The sequence below is a fragment of the Etheostoma spectabile genome, chromosome 8 (genome assembly GCF_008692095.1).
Source record: "Etheostoma spectabile isolate EspeVRDwgs_2016 chromosome 8, UIUC_Espe_1.0, whole genome shotgun sequence".
NCBI lineage: Eukaryota > Metazoa > Chordata > Actinopteri > Perciformes > Percidae > Etheostoma > Etheostoma spectabile.
Window position 1 is genome coordinate 15,014,288 of NC_045740.1, and position 6,698 is coordinate 15,020,985.

General features: G+C 42.5%; 1 protein-coding gene across 7 annotated transcripts in view; it reads left to right on the top strand.

Annotated features, from left to right (window-relative positions):
- Positions 1-6,698, top strand: part of LOC116693604 (transcription factor SOX-6) — a 113,845-nt gene that overhangs the window by 19,765 nt on the left and 87,382 nt on the right. The window contains exon 1 of one of the 7 annotated variants that reach the window (XM_032522666.1): positions 2,359-2,520. The exons of the other annotated variants lie outside the window; for them this stretch is intronic. The gene's annotated coding sequence lies outside the window, so the exon portion shown is untranslated. Of the gene's footprint in view, positions 1-2,358; positions 2,521-6,698 lie in introns of those variants that run through there. 7 annotated transcript variants of the gene reach the window in all.

The following is a 6,698-nucleotide window of genomic DNA, read 5'->3' on the forward strand; positions in this document are numbered from 1 at the left end:
CATCCTTGACATATGTATGCTATACTCCTAATAGTAATATACAGGCTTATACAGGATCTCTTAGGCCTACATGTAGGTGTACCTATATTAAAATAAACACACAGTAGCAGAGTTTATGCAGTCTTTTATTTTACTTGTGTTTTTTTTCATGAGTCAGAGCCAGGCTACTGTAAACTGTGGGGGAGAGCGCGTGTCCCCCCCCCGTGGTGGACCACCACCCCAACCCCGTCTCCTGACAACAGAGGGGCTGGAAAAACAAGCCGCAATATGTCGGTCCATGGCAGAAAGAAATCGTTCACTTGTGGCCATTAACAACACTTTAAAAGACAAACAAAAACCTGAGGAATAAATAAAAATATTGTGCATTGTCAGGTTTACTGTATTGAATATCATTGCCAAACATAACACTATACCTTTCAAAAGCGAGGTATAATATCCTGTCTCCTTCGTATAGCCCCCTGGACTGCTCTCTGGACATCAGGTCATGGCTCCATCACTACATTTATAGCACCCTGTTTCCTGCACGATGTTGTGTAGAACCCCACAGGCTAAAAGAATGTTGCCGACCTTTTCTGGTAAATATAGTAGGGTCCCCCCCTCCACCCCCCCCGCTGATCTGCCCTTGATCAATCCGATAGAGCGCTCCACCGTGGCCCGTGTGTGTAGGCCCTACATGTGCACTGTTACCATTGCCGATAAGTGATCAACTGATGATTTCTCCTTCTCCTGTTAAACTAATTATATATGTTATATGTATAATAAGTCCACACTGACTCAAAAACTTGCGTACACGAGTTCAGACCAGATGTGAGTTTTTATCGCAGCCTACGCTCACCTTCAAATTGATAGATGCAGAGTTTTGCGTAGGAATCGGCGTACACCCGCCCTACGTCCGTTTTAGGTTGTACGCATGTTTCATAAATGAGGACCACTGTGTTTATCGCCAGACTCTGGAGAACTAGATCCCGCTTTTTATTTGTGCATTTAACATTAGTTTAGCGATAAGGAAAATAAGATCATAGTGTGGAGCATCTAATGTGTCTTAGGAATTTTCATCTAAATTATACAGTACATGCTGAACCTGCAACGTCACAGCACAAACTGCTTCATGACAGACTTATTTGCAGAGCTTTGTTGTTACGGATGGTTGCTGTAATGACAGTCATTTGCAAAGAGTTAGAAAATTGACCGGACAGCAAGCAGCTTTTGGGCTGATTTGTGGTAAGCTAATGAGCTAATGAGCTAATGAACTCACTGAGGTTACCTGTTTGGCTTCCCCAAACATAATGTCCTTCTCTGCATTTTCCTTCAGCTTTGTATGTGTTCTTCACTGCGTTACAGTATAACACAAATCAGCGCTGCTAATGGGCAGCGGCTAACAGCATTTAGTGTTGTTTCTCAGTACCAAACCTTATGTTAACAGGGAGCTATTATGTCTTCTTGAGCTTGGACATTTGCTTGATTCATCTTATTTGTCCACACACATGAACCGTCCACTTAGATCTAGAGTGGACAGAATGCCTTGCAAGTTTGCGGTAAGGAATCTTTAATGGTGGGAAAAGAGAACCGAGCTTCAGCGATCAGCTAAGGCCACACTTCAAGTCAGCACATGTGTTCATGCACGCCAGCTCACCAGCACATGTGCGACAAGTACATATGTTTGTGTGTTATGTCTTTAGTTGTTTTCCAGGCTGTGTCTGTATCAATTTATTTGTGTTTGTGCTTGCATGCATGTTTGTGTTTTGCACACTCATGCCTCACCAACATCCCGTCTGAGGCCCATCTGGTTTGCTTTGAAGAGGCTCGTGGAGCAGCAGCGGCCGGAGCTTTAAGGCTGGGCCGGGCCAGCAGCAGTTTCTCCCCACTTACACATAAATCCACAGTGCAAGTAGCTTTCCTCTGCCAGAAACAGTATAGATCGACCGTTGTGGCTACTTCCCAAACCACCCAAGCTCATACCCCACTTTCTCTCTTCTATTGCCCTTGAAATGGGGCCTGCTCTAAATATTATCTCCCCCTGTGCTTTATCCCTCCGTTTATCCCTAAGTCGGCAGAGAGAAGAAAGGAGCCGTGGGTCTGAGTCACTTTTTCCCCTCTCTTCTCCTCGCTCCAAAACCACAGGCAGCGGCAGCGGCTTCCTGGAGATGAGCGCTTTTGTCTGTTGTGTGACCGCTGCGGCTTTAGGCAGATCCTCCTCTGATGAGGTAATGCACAGGCTAGATGAGGAGGCAGAGTGAGAACGGAGGGAGGTGAAGGAGGAGAGCAGCCTCTGGATCTCTATTTTAACCTTTGATTTATCCAGGGGAAGGGTACATTATGGAAATGCATGCTCCTTTTCAGCAACACCCTGCTTCACATGGAGGCCATTGCACACGTTCACACCTACGTGGAAGTGGCCAGTGCAACTGGTTGTCAACTGGAGCCCGCTGGCCTTCGCCACTGCAGCGTCTGTGGGTGCTTTGATGAGTCAACAGTTGGAGGAGGAGAAATCATTATTCCTTCATGTAAAGATTTTACCAGGTGATTTTGTTTTCCAACCAGCAATCATTTTAATAAGCAGAAATATATATACTTTGGGGGGAATTATGATGTCAGTTACTCTGAGGGTGAAATATGCGATCTGGTGGCGAGTGAAAAGAGTGAAAAATATTGGCAGGTAGGAATAAGGGAAGAGGGAGCACCACTGTTTGAGGTGCTTGAATAAGATGTTTTTTTTTTAGGTCGCGGTTGCAGTTAAATGTGCTTTTAAATATCAACTTGACTTGATGTGAGTGCGAGAGTGGTTGAAGTATGGACAGATGTAATAGACTAGATTATTAAAACAATTCAGAGACATCCTGCGGTCAGGGTGTCTTTATCGGTTTCCGTTCTCCGCCTGTCAATGTAGTATTTTATTAACCGTACATAAAACTGACTTCTCACACGACTACCGTTTTGATGAAGTATTAACCTTCTGACAAAAAGAAGTGGATTCAGTGCTGGTGCCGATGTTCCAGAAATAGCACGTGACACGCAGTGGTGTGGACTGTAGTACACTGGGTATTGGCAAGATCTTTTTTCTTTTTTTTTCAGTGACACTGGGCTCTGTTAGGGAAGAGTTGTGTTTAATTCCTCTTTAGCTAAGTTTGTTATTTTGTGTAACCTACCTAACCCGTTCTCACTCCAAACACGTAAAATACGGACGTTTGGATGTGACTGTCCGCGTCTTACTCTAGAGGCTGTAATTCTGCACCAAGGTGGAATTTCGGGAAAGAGACATCAGATACAGTATTAGGGGATCACTAAGGTCTAAGGACAGAAACAATTGAATTTTTTTTTTTTTTATCAGTAATTGTTGCAAAATATATTAGAATAAACAACTATTTGCAACAATTTTGACATTTCAACATTTCCAGATGTCCAAATGTTTCTTCATAGATAGAGTATAAGGTTTTCAGACAAGTTTCCACTCAGCTTTCCCAACTGCAAATAAAAAAGTTAGGCAGCAACCCAACTTGTGTCCATCTGCATGTGTGCACACACTGTGAGTGTGTAATCACCAACTCTTTGTCTTTTTATACACTGTAATATATATATATATATATATATATATATATATATACACACACACACACACACACTCTTTACGGACAAAATGCCTATGTCAGTGTCTTCACATGTACATGCTCACAACTTTCTAATTTCTCCGGTGACAACGGTTATATGCTCAGACTTCCAGCCTCCTGTTGAGGAATGACACCAGACTTGCTTACTTTCAGGATAATTGCTTCCTGTTTTAACTGTCATGTTTCATGGAGGTCAGAGGTCAGGGTCAATATCAACGGTTTGGCTCAGGGCTACAGGGGACGCCACCTGGTCCTTAGATAATGGTCATCCAGCACATTATTCGTTCCAAACAAAATGCTTTGACACCTTTTTAAATTCTTCAACATGCCATAGCTAGAACAAAGAGGTTGTTTTCAGCTGTTTGGCTTCCTTTAACACTTCATTATAAAAAGAGGGGTTTTAAACAGCTTGTGTTTGAATGTTGCCTGTGTCGGTAGAAAGAAGGAAGGTTGGGACACAAAGCACCACTTCTGCAAAAATGTTTCTTCTGCAATGCTAACACCTGTTCCTGAGGGACTTGTGGGTAGCTTCCCTTCTGTGCACGCTATTCTCCCAACCCTGAATTCAGCTCTCTCCCAAACACCAACATCCTCATAATTACAGTATGCTCATTACAGTAAAAATCCTGCACCTCATTTTAAAGCTGCCATCAGCCAAAATTAACTGGCTTTAATGGCTGCTGATTGCATTCCTACACTGGCCGACCCCCTCCTCCTTCTTTAGTGATCTGATAGTTTAAGTACATGCTAGCATAATTGAGGTCTCTTCCTTGATTAGATTTGCACCAGCTTTTAACAAAGCCTGCTCGAACTTAATCCAATGAGGCCCATAGAGCAGAGGGATGACATCGCTCCTGGTTAGCTTCAAAATCAACCGAGCCGTCGAGCAATTAGAGACTACGCTGATAAAGAGCCAGGGCAACTAAAACTAATGACACGATATTTCTCAAAGCTCACAAGATAACAAGTGGACTATTGAGCAGTAATTCATACCATGAAGTACTTCTTTTTTCCCCCTCCCCTGTAACCTTTTAGAATAGGCTTAGAAATGAAAATACTTACTTTCATGAAGCTTAGTTTCACTTTCAGTAAAAAATACTTTCATTACCAATATCACATGAAGCAACAAAGCAATAATCTTTCAATTCAAAATGATGTAAATGAATCACCGTGCCTGGTTTTGATTGGATGTGAATGTTCATTCAGTCAGGTTTATCAAGCAGGGGCCTGTTCTCACATCCAAACAGTTCTTCTCACTACTACACTAAAGCCCTCACTGTATGCTCTTTTGTCTCCTCAGCAAATGTACCTGAATCCGTCTTGATGACAACAGGCATGTCAACATTCAGGAGTTTTACCCAGTCACATTAATATAAAGCACTCTGCAGACCTAGCCCACTGTCACTGCAACACGCAGCCCAGCAGGGTGCAGAGGTGTGGGCTTTGGCTGCGTCCTCCGGTGACACCTGCCCGTCCATAATTACAGTTAGAGACTAAACCTTGTCTCCTTCTGACCTGTTGACCTGTGGCTGTGTGTCATACTGTTATGACCCAAAGTAGTCTAGGTGTGAAGGATGCAAACAGTTTAAAATAATAAACTCGGGACAGAAAACAAATGGTAAATAAGGCAATTTTATTGTGCCGGCACAACACTAGGCAACTTAAATCTTCAAAAGGAAAATAGGCACAGGTATCACAAGTTGATACAGAGGTCACACAGAAGCTCCTAGCACCTCTCTGCCCACTCTCTACGCTGGCTTCCACAGAAGCCTTTTCTGCACACAGCCATGCTGCCCTCTCGTAAGCTGCCAAGCAGCGATCAGCTGATCAGCCTCAGCTGCCGGCCTGTCATCAGCAGCACACACCTGCAGAGAATAACACACACCTGCAGAGAATACACATAACGTAACATGGCAAGTGACACACACACTCAATCCCCTGATCTTCTCCTTTGTTCTCTGCCACCGTCAATTAGTCACGTACCAGGAGTCAGCCAGAGGAAAGTGTGTGTGTCTGTGTGTTTTTTTGTGTGTGTGTGTGTCTCTGTGTGTGTGCTTGCATGTGTGTGCGTACTGTAATTACACTTACTGTTAACTGCTGTATGCATTGATGTATAATTGGATAATTGATTTTATTGTTTAAGGCTTTTTTTTCACTTTATGGTTGGACGAGCTGGATGGACCTTTTTTTTTTACTACTTTCCATAACCCAAATGATTTATCGATTAGTTGATGAAATTATTTATTGACAGATGAATCATAATGAATAATGAAAACAATTGTTGCAGTCCTGGTAAAAAAAAACCAAATCTGAGTCCCTTGGCAGAAGGTAAAATTCTCACACTGTAGCTTTCCAAATTTTGGTGATTGAATTCATGTTGTGATATTTGTCTTTTAAATTCTATTGAAGGACTTTATAGTTCACGCTTCTCTGCAAGTTGAGAAATTTATATGATAAAAAGGCTAATAAAAGGTTTAAGAAATCATAGTTTAAACTACAAAATGCTTACAAGAAGGCAAAAACACACCCTGCCTGAGACAGATTTTGATATGTGATGTTTATCTTGATGTCCCTTTACAGGCATGTATGTGTCACTAGACTTGGTCTAATTGCTCTCTCCTCTGATCAGATCAGTGTCTAAATTAAGAACAGGAAGGGTTTTGACGGTGACAAGACTATCTCCCGCTTTCTCTTCTTCCCATCTATTCTGTGTCTGTAAACCCTCCTCTATTCTTAACAATAGGATTTTACACTCACCATAAATAGGCCTGAACAAGTTGGAGCTCACCTGTTCAAGCTGGGACTAATCCAGAACTATTTTTATAGTTACCCTTGAGATTTAATGATCCGGCCCATGACGTGCCAAGGGATGAGCAGGCATGCTGGTATGTTGGAGAAAAAGTGAGAGAAAGAAACAAATCGTTTTGGATGCGGGCCCAGTTCGTTGAGGGCTGTTTTGGAAAAAGCAGTTTCAGGATGTTTTTGCTTTGCATTTCTGATAAACTCAATCATACAACTTTGGCAGAACAGGAAGAGTAGGTCAGAAAAAATGGCGTATTTGTACACATACTGCATAGCACGCTCACATGAAAG